Below are 13,318 nucleotides of genomic sequence, written 5' to 3' on the forward strand. Positions count from 1 at the left end.
ACAGAAACAGCAGGACTATCATTTATAAAGTAAAGTTCAGTTTAGTAAATCATCATGCTATATTTATAATAACATATGTCTTTCCGAATTATCAGAACTTCCATTAATCAACAACAATTTTTTTTTAATCAGACAGAGAGAGAAATAAAATAATAAATGTGAATTAAAAACACTGTTCCCACTAAAATCGCAACATTATAATTGAGTGGCTTTCTATGAGTTGTAGCATTGCTTGAGTTCATATGGTCTCATATATCTTTTAAGTCTTGTGATACGATGATGGGCCATTATAATTAATAAAAATAATTCGATTGCATGTTTGCACAAATCTTGTTATAATTGATGTAGCCAACTGTCTGGTAAATTAAATATAATAAATAATGGCTTGACTTTTGCTATAGATATTTAATAAAATTAAATACAAGTTTACGTTTACTCTATCAACAATAAGAATTATGGTATAACTGACATTGACCTCATTAGAAAAAACAGGCAAATTGTTATTGTCGATGCGCAAAATGTGTTAAAATGATAACAAATTGTTAAGCAATTAATATTTTTTTTTCTATTTTCCATGTAAATAAATAATTTATCATAAATACCCGTGGGTAAAATACACACACACAAAACGCTCTACTATAAACTAAAAACATTTATCGCTAAACGTTCACTGCTTCTGAAATTGATCAAATATTTCGTCGACCATACAAATAATGCTTGCCTATTCGTATATATGAATATTTAAAGGTGCCATGACAAATGTTTCAGTCTCCAACTGTCAATAATTTTATCACTTCCCTCCTGGCGAATCGATTTAAAATTCTGATTGTAATATGCAAATTTATTCTGTGTCCAATGGCAACTTTTTAGAAAATCATTAAAATTTATTTCTCGCAACAAAAATATAACAAGCTCATTTATTTTAAATTGCCCAGTTTCGCGGCAGCTGTTTAAATAAAATTATAATATATATTAAGTAACCCGATGTTATGCGTGAAAATTGATATTATTATAGCTTAACTTGAGTAATTTTCGACGTGCTATCAAAAATAATTATTTTGAAAATTTTGAAATGGGTCAGAAACTTTCCCTATCACATATGCCATTAATAATCTTAATAGAAACAACTCTTATCTTAAGATTTGGTTTTAGAATTATCCTTATATCAAGACTCAAAATTAGAAAACTTTTGAAGATTGTTAGGTTCGATGTCTACTATATAAAACTAAATCAAGTCTAAAAAGCAAGTTTTCAATTAAATCAGGAAATTGGAAAGGCATAAAATAATTCAACCGCACACATATAATACACACATGCATTGCGTTTATAGAGAGGAACGTTCAAATTATTATTGTATATTTTTGGACCATTGGTTGTCAATTTGTCAGCTGACCAAATAAGGTTCACAGAAACAAAAACAACAAGGTCCAAAATGTATGGAGAGCAACAAAATAGTTGAAAAATCCAAGCTGACCAAATCTATGTAGTTTGTTGCAAGGTGGCTTTAATACCCTGCAATGCTTCAAGATATGAATCAGAGAAAATATACGTAATTCAACTACACTCAAATATACAAATACAATATATTTAACCAAAAAAATTTTGTTTAAACATTTACGTTGATTTTCAACTCAATTATGATTAATTTTAAGAAAAGATTTGTTTTAGCTGAGATTGCATTGACTTTGATTAATTTAATATAATGTACAACTGTACAAAATCATTCAATAATTCTTCCGTATATTAACTTGTATATTTTTTTAAAGTAATACTTTGTTCCGTATAACTCTAATACTCTTCTTTACGGCTAGGGTATTTCCACTTCCAGATAGTCGTCGTAGCGTCAAACCGCCCGCTGAGTTGTACAAAATTTTTTGCATTTTTTCCTCATTTGAACGAAAATTGTGTTTTCCTGTCAAGCCGGTTTTTCTTTTCATTATTGGACCACACCAACATCGTCGTCGTCGTCGTCGTCGTCGTCTTCGCAGCCAGTATAAAAGCAAAACCAAACAACTTGCAATCAATGCTGACGATGTCGCTGTAGTTGTCGTTGTCATTGTTGTTGTGATTGCTTAGCTATTTTTAGCAAGCTGCAAAAAAAAAGAGTTGTCGAAACTTTGCTGAAAGATTTTACACCTTCCGCCTAAGGCCGACGAAATTGCAACAACACAAAATATAATAATAACTGAAGCTTTAGCGTTGCATATTTAAATGTTGAGCTGACAGCTGCGTATCGAAAAGCGCATTAGCTGTGCCTGAGAATTGCATCAGCTGCTTTACAAAATTACAGATGCATTGACAATTCTAATTGAACTTAATAAGTAGTTTCTAAATGAAAGTCTTACAGGTAAATTAATAATTAAAATAATCAATTAAGAATGCTTTCGACTAAAAAATGAATCTTTCTGTTTACTTTTACATTTTCTGCATATTTTAAATCGCATTTACAAAAATTCTACAGTATATATTATCTCAGAAACTATTGCCGTTTCCTATACCTTTAGACCAATTATAATCATATTATAAATTATAACCATAATCAGCTGACAAAAATTTCTTTCTTTCTAATTTTTTATATTCAATTTTATTAATTTTGCGGTTTTGCGAATTGGGTATAAAATTGCAGTTAATATGTCAAAATAAAAAAGTGACTTCGCATTTAATTGATTAGTATTAATTTAAAGTCCGTTTTTATTTAGTTTGTACGCATATAGATAGTATGATCAAATTGATAAATTTAAGCTTAGTTACAGCTTGTACAATTTTTAAAAATTAGGTGCTAAATTAAATATTCTTCGTGTTTCTCTTGGGGTTCAACCACCTGCCCAGCTGTCGGTACTAGTAACGATCTGCAGCCATTTCCTTGGCTTACTTTTAGTTTTTATTATTATTTATTTTTTTCGATTTGTAAACAATGTGTGGCTGGCTGTTTGCTTTTGCAGTAGCTGAAACTGCAATCCAAGAATAAATATAAATAAATGTAAATATGAGAGGAACACAATGAATTAGAGAGAACGAGCGAACGAATAAAAACATTGGCACATACGCTAGAAAAACACAAATATTGCAAAAATAAAAAAATCATTTTAGACGAAAATAATAAAATTTAATGAAAGCTGAAAAGCCGCCAACTACAATACTTACATATTTATGCATATATATATGTGTGTACAGTGACTGTATTTGTTGTGTGTCAAGGAACCGCACAAAATGTAAAAAATGTATTTAAGACTTATAGATTCTTCAAAAGATTTAAAGCTAATTGCAGTCGAGCAGGCGCCGACATACGAGAATTATTTATTTTGGCCAATCGAATCAATTAAAGTGCCGACTTGTTTGGCATTAAAAATTGTGGAGAACTTTTTTTTTACGACTCGCAGTTAATTAGCATTTAAATCAACAATAATTATGGCGCTGTCGTAAAGGAAGTAAATACATGTGAATACGAGTTTGTATCTGGGGGGAGACTTGAAATTAATAAAACTTATTATTGTATTCCACACGAATTTCTAACCATAATCTATGTACTTATGATTGCAATTGCATTATTATTATAATTATTTAACAACTACTGCAAATAATTTACTATTGTGTAATAATTTTGAAGGCCTCAACAACCGCAACAGAAGTGTAAAATGATATTGTACTTTTTTCGAATATACTTGCTACCAAAACAAGTGTAGAAAAAGGAACAAGAAGAGAAAACAAAGGAAAAAGTGTATTTGATATTAAAATCGCATAATTTGTTGTTTAAGTCAAGTCATGGCTTTTAACGTTTAAAGGCAGAAGAAATTCTGATGCAACATTTAAGATGAATGTTCAAGACTGACAACTAGACGATACTATCGATATTTGTAACTATCTATATTTATTAAAATAACAAGTTGTTAAGTTATATTAAATGTTTGTGATCAGCGCCTGCGACCTTATAGTAAATTTCCTTGTTAAACTGGTTCTAGACAGAGGGTGGCATTCGCACTTTCACCCTAAGAATGACCTACATTAAGTTAAGGCAGGAAATGGCTTCGCTCTCAGTTAAAACTATTCAATTATGTGTAATTATAGGCCGGCTTCCAGTGCGTATGAGTAATTTAATTGAAATTACAAAGTCAACAGCGACTAACCTCCAATAAAATACAAAAGATTAAATAAATAAAACATACACAAATACAGTGTAAATAAGCAGCAGCTCCCGATTTAAAACAAGTTCATTGCACATGTGCATTAGAAGCAACGGCCGGGGCAAAACCAGCTAAAACTGTCTGCAGCACGAAACTTAAACATCATTTCAACATGTTAAGCTTGTTAGAATATTAAGCTCAGCTCGAAATTTAAATGTTTGGTTATAAAACATATTGCGAGATTAACTAGAGGAAATGATTAAATCAAATGCATTACATAGCTGAAACTAGCGTTACGTTAAATATAAATCATACCAAATATAAATAAAATAAAAACTAAATAACCGTATAAACAATCTGTAAGCTGCGCTTAAACCTGCCAACAAAAACAAGTTTATGTTTATTGAAGCACATGGCGACGCGCCCAGAGAGCAACAGCGCCAGAGAGCGGGAGAGCGAGAGAGAGAGAGAGCGAAAGAGTTGAGCGGCTAACGTAAAGCGCTGCCCTACAAACAAACAAACTGTGCACAGTGACACATCATAATATGTTTTTTTACCAAAATGTAACATCAAATCAATTAAACATACATATGTTATATATAGGAACGAATAGTAGCACGCGAGTATCATCGAGATCTTAAAATATTTTTTGATTAATTTTTAATCTATTAAAATTGTCACACATGAATTTGTGTTCCACTGTGCGACGGCAATAAATAGCATAATTTACACAAGAGCGTCGACAGCGACAGCGACGGCGGCAGCGGCAACACCAGCAGCGACGTCGGCGTCAACCAAAGATCGTATTCGTATTCGTTGGCGTTCGGTTATTGTGTGTTGTTTTTTGTTTCTGAGGTTTGTTGCTGCTTTCTGAGACCCATGCACGTTCGTTTTACGGTAGAAATTTTCGATCAGTTTAAGTTTTTCATTTGCAACGAACGCAACCAAATCGCTCCGAAGCGAACGCAAAACGAAACAGCAAAAACTCTTATTTTGTATAGCTCGTTTAAACAAAAATCGCGCGCGGACTCCGAAACAAAAAAGGAGAAAAATATATGTATGAAATAATAAAAACAATACCGTAAAAGCGGCTAAGGCGTGCTAAATAAAATACATAAATAAATGCAAATACGGGTTCAAATGTGCAGCGACATCGAAAAATATTGTAAATTGTTTAAAGCAACACAAAAATAAAAATTGAAATAATAAAATACCCCGTCACACATTCCCATGTTTTGTTTAATTGTTAAATTATCTGTTTGTCGAGAGAGTGTGCTTTTTAATTTGTTGTAGCAATAGCAGTAATAATGACAATGTTGTTGTTGCCGTTGTTGTTATTGCAATTGTCTGTCCCCATTTCGTGGTTATATTTGTCTCCATTTTGGATTTTTGATCTCAAACTGTTTTGGGATACCGTTAGCATAAAGTAAAAAACGCAGCTTCCATTTTCAAAAAAAGCATAAATAAAATTCACTTTATTTTAAGTTTCATAAATCTATAAATTCTTTGTAAAAATTCTTGCTGCTCTTTTAGAATATTTTGCGCAGATATATTTAAAAATTCCTGAAATATTTTTTGGGAGTGTGTGTGTTAATATTTCCTATAATATATTAATGTGTTAAATTATGTTATTTCACCAAATTTCAGAGTGCACTAATTCTACACTCTTTGCATGGTGCTAAAGAGAAACAAAATAAGCATTAAATACAAATTTAATGAAAATTTATAGTTTTTACCGCGCGAGTGCTTGTGCCAAATAAATACCAATTAAACGTTTTAAAAGTTTAACGAGAGTGATAAAAACAAAAATAAAAGTGAAATTATACCAGTTAGAAATGTGACTAAAACAACTTAACGAATTTACTTGCTTAATCAAACAAAAAGAAACAAAGAAGAAAGGAGCGGAAACACACAGTAAAGAGGAATTTAACCAGTGCAGTTAAGAGCCCAGAGCTCAGAAGGCAACCGTCACAAAAGACAAAGCGATCAAGCTACAAAGCAGGTGTGTGTTTGTATGAGTGCAATTAGTACTGGAATGATGTAAGAAGAAATAGGAAGCAAAATTGCCTGCTGCACTCTGTAAACGGTGTGTGCATAAAAATAGGCAAAGAAACGATTGCCGAAAGCTGCCAAATCGAGAGGCACTTTTCAAAGACTCTCTTACTGCCACACTCGCTCTCTCTCTCTCTCTCTCTCTCTCTGTCTTAAGCTTACTCTCTCACGGTATCTATAAGCCCTTCTTCGTTTTGAATTGCAGTCTAGGATTTCTGTTAGTTTTCGTTTATCTTGTGTCATTGAACGGTTTGCCATTTGTTCGTTGCCCTTTTACTCTTTCGAATACAAAAACAACAAAGAGCAAAACTCTACAACTGGAATTGTTATTGTCCTCTCGATTTTGACGCTTACTGCATTACATTCACTTTTATATGTGCTTATGCATGTGTGTGTGTGTGTGTGTGTATTCACATTAGGCGCTGTGCTAATCCAAGTTAACCAACAATATTATTGCCATTATTATTCTCGGCTTTTGCCTGCGGGTCAAGGCATTTTGACCATGTTTCCATGCCCCTTCTCAATTGTTGTTGTTATTTCTTGAGTGTGTAAAAATATTTTGTTATTTATTACAACTTGAGGCCAAAGCGCACAAAAAAACAGCTGACCAACCAAATGCAAGAAGAAGAAGAAACAAAAACAATAAAAAAAAATCAAGCAAATCAAACTTGGCCAGCAACGACGAATATGAAAGAGAAGTGAAAAAAAACTAAAGACCTACGCCTAATTTAAGGTCATCAGCACAATAAAACAAAACAACCCCATCAACAAAAAGTTCAGCACGCAAGTTTTACTGTCATCGCTGTGGTCGTCATTTCCGAGCTTGGCTTTGTCTATGTCGTTGGCCCTTCCATGCCATTTGTGTAGAGAATTAAAAAGGCAACGGTATTTCAAAAGTAATGAACTCACATACACATCTATGATACGCACATATGAAACGTGTATGTGTAATTTCATGTATTGTAAAAGTCCAAAGCAGAGACGCCAAATCTGTGCAAGCACTCATACTAACATTAAATACCGTTGCCATTTGCCCTTCCGACTCTGGCTAACACAATTCATTTGGCTTAATGGTAAATATATGTAAGTATGTCTACCAGGGCTGACCAAAAGTTGCAATTTCATTTCTAACTGTTGTCCATCTTTTCTTTTTTTTCTCACAATTTATGCTAATCTGGTACAACCTGCTTTAGATTTCGATTTTGTAGACTGACTGGCGACTGCTTCTTCTTTTTCTACTGCCTCTCTTTAATGCTCTCTGTATTGTTCGCTCAGAAAGCTTAGGCTCCGTTATATTGATGTGTTATAAATAGCCAAAGTTCATATGGTTTTTTTTCTCAGATTACCAGAATTGAATGATAACAATTTTAAATAATATTTTATGCATTCTCTAACCATCAATCAAATGTGGTTTAGAACCTTAAGTTTATAAAATCCCGTCTATCTTTTAAATAAATTATTTACACATTTTGAAATATTTATGTTACCTTATGAGTTTGGAAACTCACTATCTAACTTTTATTTGATTAGTTGATAAGGAATTGTTTTGAATTTTGCGTAAGCATCATAAATTTGGTTTAATGCTTTTATTCTATATTCGATAGAATACTTTGATACAATTTCCATTTAAAATTTTTAATATAATTTATCGCGTTGGACTCTGAAGTCTTATGGTTTCACGTAAAAAGCCTGTCGAGATAGGTACAAATAAAGAACGTATCTATAGATAAACAGATTTATTTTTATATGAAAATTAAATGCCAACTAGCGCTGAATTTGGGACAGCCAAGTCGAGCGGCATTTTGTGTATTGCAAAACATTATTGACAATAAGAACTTTAAAAATTGGGCGTATCGATTCCGTTAACTGTGATATTATAAATTGAGTTAATGAATTATTGTTAAATGAGTTAAATATCTTAAAACACAACACGGAAATGCACAAGAAAAAAGGAAATAAAAAAGTAAATGATGCATCTCAAGACGTCGCGATGCGTCGCGTAGATACTTTTGTATCTTTTTATTTATTTTAAGCGACAAGCGACGCAACGCGTTGGGCAGCTTGTAACGCTTAAATTCAGTTCAATACTTACTCACATATGCACATATATGCATTTATAAAAAGCGTGTTTTTATATAAGGAAGAAAAAAAAACTCTGCATGAAATGGAATCGCATCGTTATCGTTGTCATTGTTGCAGTTATCTATAGCTTTTGTCTCTTTAAGGATCCCCGAAAGTTATATATTATATATCCCGAGCTATCAAAAGAAGGCTTGTCTCGCTGCACAGAGAACGTATCTTATGCATGCATATACATTTTTAATGATTCCATTTTAATTATTGTTGTTTTCCTTTTTTTTTTTAAATTTTGTTTTTTATATTTGATTTATTTATGTGGTTTTTTTTTTCGCGCGCTTGTCTCGGACAAAGAGGCTTACTGTGATTTTATTATTTGTTTGTTTAACATGGCGTGAAAAAAATGTCATAATTACACAAATAAATACACGAGCTCATACATACATCGTATACCAAAAAAAAAAATCAATCGTCTTTAACAAAGACACTTCATATGCTCCTTAAGCTCGCAAGTATCTTGCGGCTTTTGTATCTGTACAAAGAGCACTTTGAGTCGCGGTTGTACAGTTGTTGTTTTTTTCTGTATGTGTGTGATTTATTGATGAATCCGATGTTGTCAATAATGTCGGTGATTTAATAAGCGCACTTCCATTGTAGACCTGACAATGCGGTAGCTTCTGCCGATTTTTGTGCAATTAATTACCAACAAAATAATATATATACCCTTTATTCAGTTTAATTTATTTATCAATCATTGATGTACAGAGTTTGAACAGAACTGTATTCTGATACATAGTATAAAAATTGGTGCCTTAATAAGATGAAATATTATGAAATTAAGATGGAATATGTTTTATTTGTATCTGTTCCATATGCTTAGGATATAAAAATAGCAATCAATTCTCAAATAAACATAGTTTGCTAAATAATATAGAAAAACATTAATAAATATATATTTCTTTTTTTGACTGAGCTAATTGTGTACTAATTGAAATGCGCATTTCAAATTGTGTAGGCAAATAATGCATTTAAGCTTCAAATGTTGCTGTAATATGTGAATATTATTTGAGTAAAACTGAAAACAAAATATTTTCGAATAGAGTACATATAGTATTCAACGACTTAGTATAAAATTCCCATTTCAGTTCCGATAGAATTCTAATCTTTAAATACTGTATAAATCTTTTTAATGACCCATACTGCATACTATTTTGAAACAGTATTTATATCTATGTTGGAAACATTTCCGTTTTGCATATTCAATCATTTCTAGCCCGGAGCTGATCGTTCTAGGAGGGGCGCTTATTTGGTTCCGTCTTGCGGTTTGTGTTGAGTTTGCAATTTGTTTTTGTTGTCACACTTGTAAGCAAAATTGTTGATTTTTCAATTCATTCATTTATTTTTCGTTTTTTTTTTTTGCGGAACAGAAACTTGACGATTGATTGGGTTTGATTAAGCACACAGATACATAGTTATGAAAGTAGTTAGCAAAAATCACAGGCAAAATTCCGAACTGGTTTCCAAACAAAAGGCGACCACTTCCGCCATAGTAAAAACTTTTGTTTTTTCTACATTTACAAAGTCTGGTCGTTGTCTGTTGATTGAAATTATTATTGACAATAACAACGAGGCACATTTTTGTTTATTAATTGTGCAAGTACAAAGATACAGATACGAATACAGCTAGAGAAACAGATACAGATACTCAGCATGTCAACATTCTTGCGGCCTGCACAAGTTCACACACAAAATCGGCTCAAGTGTCACGGTTACGGATTATGTCATTTTTGTAGCCACATCTAAACTTCCCTCCATGTATCTATCCCCCTTCTCAAGTTTCCAAGTTGCCCCTCCCAATACCCGGTTTTCCTGTAGACGCACGTCAGCGCCGTCTTTCAACTGTCAGTGCTTGAATTGGATTCTAATGCGGATTTTTTTATCGTAGCCTTCCAGAGTTTTCTGTCTGTATACAAATCTTACAGATATTTATGTAGGTATTAGTTTATATCTAAATAAATACACTATTCGCTTATTAGACTTGTTGTTATTCTATACAACTTGCTCGTAGAAGTCGATTGTTAAAATTGATAGGAATTTTGACAATAGATATTTTGTTTATAGCATTTTTAGTTTGTTTACACAATGATATTTACATCTCCATGTTTATTTTTTAGTAAAAATTGAGTTATTGCATCATTCAAATTGTATCCAAAGCTATCTACTTGATCTAGTTGTACATTGCGCTCCCATAAATACAATAAATAGTTGTAGCTTAATGATCTTATGCTCTGACCACACCTCTTAAATTGTCCAACCCATAACCAGCATGTTCAAGTTTTAATTTCAAGCACTTGCAACAGCCGGAACATGTGTTAAACTAGTTAGTTTATGATTTAATGGACAGAATGGATTAAACAAATTTGTTTAAATACAAATTTCTATTAATAGTAAAATTATATCTATAATTGTTTTTTAATGCAATCAGAGTGAGTTTATCAATTGCTTAACTATAGGAAATACCACGAATAGTATAGTTTTAAGTATTTAAATAAATAACTACAATTTTTGTGATGTGTCCCAATGTTTAAAAATTTAAATAGCAATTTATTTATATTTTACTAATTTTAAACAATGTCCAATTAATATTAACTTAAAGATAGAACCTGTCTATTTTGACATTAATTAATATTTTTCATCAAATTGTTATCAGATTAAAAAAAGAATAACTCGAATAAAATATGCTTTTGAATAATTAATTAAGTATTGTATTAAGAGTAGATACTAATATATACCCTTTAACTATTTTATTTAAATGCAGGGTATAACTGGCCAAATTAGAACTGATATTAGGCTCGCTAGTGTTTTTGCTGTTGTCGTTGTATTTATTGTTAGTGCTGCCACTTGACACTTTTGCTAATGAAAAACGTTCGTCAAAACGGTAGCAGACACGTGTAGATACATTTGTATCTTTGAACAAGCATACGCATACACCCACAGTTCAACGACTTGTAGAGACCAGTTTTGTTTTCATTTTGCATTGTTTTGTATTATTTTAAATTAATTATGTCCAAAATTGCATGATTTATGATCTCAAGCTGATCACGTTGACAACTAAACTATTTAAGTATCCGTTTGTTTGTGGTCTCAAGTTGGAAATTCCTTTGGAATTTCATTTGTATTTGTTGAAGTATTCGCATATGTTTGTTGAATATGTGTGAATATTTGCTGCTTGTGTCACATATGATATCAAATTTATGAATTTAAGTCGCTTATTAACGAATTGTTTGTGCAACCGGTTTTTGCATTACTGCAAAAGTATGAGACGGGGGATTGTCAATTGCCAGATGCCTTATGTAGATTCAAAATAAAAAAAAAAAAACAAAAATATTTTTGAAGGGTGATTGGCGAGTCAAAACTCATATCTTACAAATACTCGTATACTCATACTCTTACAATTGAGTGACTGTAACTAACTAAAGATAATCACAGTGAAGCACTAATGTCAGTATTTGTTTGGTGAATCAGTGAATGAACAACGATAGCCAAAGCAAATATAAAACTGGGTTATAAATGACATCAAATATATTTATGTTAGTTCATTAATTGAATCGTGCTATAAAAATATCTTAAAGTCAAAGCATCTTCATCATTTGTATGTTATACTGAAATTTAAAAGATCTTTTCTCTCTCTTTAACTTATGCACTTTTATGTATACAAAATATCTGACATACATATATTGCTTACATACAATGTTGTTGTCAGACACGCGATTTGTATGTTAGCTGTACGACAGTATTAGATAAATTTGTATCTTTTACTCTTGTGTGTGAATTTATGTTGTCATACCCTGTACACAGAAATTGGGACAGAATGTGGAATAGGCGAGTTATTACGAAAATTATACCCTGTGTATCAATTTAATTAAATTAAATATACTATAGACTGCTGTTAGTTTAAATAGGTTTTTTTTTTTATTATGTTTTTAAATCTTAAATTTAAAATCGTCAGCATTCTTAAAAATAAAAATAATACAATTACAGGGTATTCTTTTGTCTGGCACTCACGCAATGGATATTTTTACATATTCTTTCTTTTGCGTTTCATTTCATTTGGCTGAGGAATGTTGTGCTCTGCCCGCCACCTGCACCGAACTATTAGGATGCGTGTGTTTTGTATCTCTCAGATACATTCGCTCAACTGTTTGTGCCATTCGAAAGCGAAAGTGCAATTTTGCATGTGCGGGCGTGTGTGCGAGTGTGTGCTAAACACATTTTACTTTTGTGCCATTAATAGGTCTTATTTGTCAACGCGTTCTGAGTTGAAAGCCGTCAAGCTTATCACTAAACTGCCCTGGAAAATCCAATTTTAACTCTGAGATTAGCCATTTGTGGTCAACATTCAGTGGTTAATTGAACAATGGCATTAAAAGCAAAGTGCAAAGTGGTAAACCAGCTTATTTATTTTGGTTACAAAACTAAGTTGTATTAAATTTTTATTCTTTAATTGCTCAGTTGCTTATTCAGTGTGTAGCAAAAGTAAAACTTTCAGTAGTGTAATCTGATAAATTATGTAAATATTCATTTTAAACATTAGATTCCCATCTGTTGAATATGGTTATCAATTTGACACTTTGTTAAATTGCGTAATGACGGCAAATTAGAAGAAAGAAGATTTAGCAAAGGGTTCATTTGAATAAAAATATCGGGAAATTGTTGACCTAAAATTGCTTATGTTTTTTTTTAGATTTACTGGATTTAAATCAAAATCTATTTTGATCTATATGCGACTTTATTTTAGCTAGAGCAGCTATGCAGATGCTTTTAAAAGTCGAGCAATTGGCCTAGATAATCTATATTTCTAAACAATTTTATAATCATTGCCGATTTATTATTTAATAAATTTAATTATGTTTAAAAACATGTATTTAAAAGGGAATTTGAATAAATTAAGAATTAAATTTAATACAATTGTTGAATTTTAAAGTTATTCAAATATATTGAAAATTAAATTCTTGATAAATGAAGAAATTTAATAAACATGTAAATAAAGTTTTACAAAGTTTTTTAAC

The 13,318-nt window shown here is 31.6% G+C and overlaps 1 protein-coding gene across 1 annotated transcript in view; it reads left to right on the forward strand.

Moving 5' to 3' along the window:
* Window positions 1–5,020: 5,020 nt before the first annotated feature.
* The window catches only part of LOC117792180, a 60,014-nt gene continuing 51,716 nt past the window's right edge, over window positions 5,021–13,318 (forward strand). Inside the window, exons 1-2 of the mRNA XM_034632204.1 lie at window positions 5,021–5,286; window positions 5,769–6,123. The gene's annotated coding sequence lies outside the window, so the exon portion shown is untranslated. The remainder of the gene's footprint in view (window positions 5,287–5,768; window positions 6,124–13,318) is intronic.

The sequence above is a fragment of the Drosophila innubila genome (genome assembly GCF_004354385.1).
Source record: "Drosophila innubila isolate TH190305 chromosome 3R unlocalized genomic scaffold, UK_Dinn_1.0 2_E_3R, whole genome shotgun sequence".
Lineage (NCBI taxonomy): Eukaryota > Metazoa > Arthropoda > Insecta > Diptera > Drosophilidae > Drosophila > Drosophila innubila.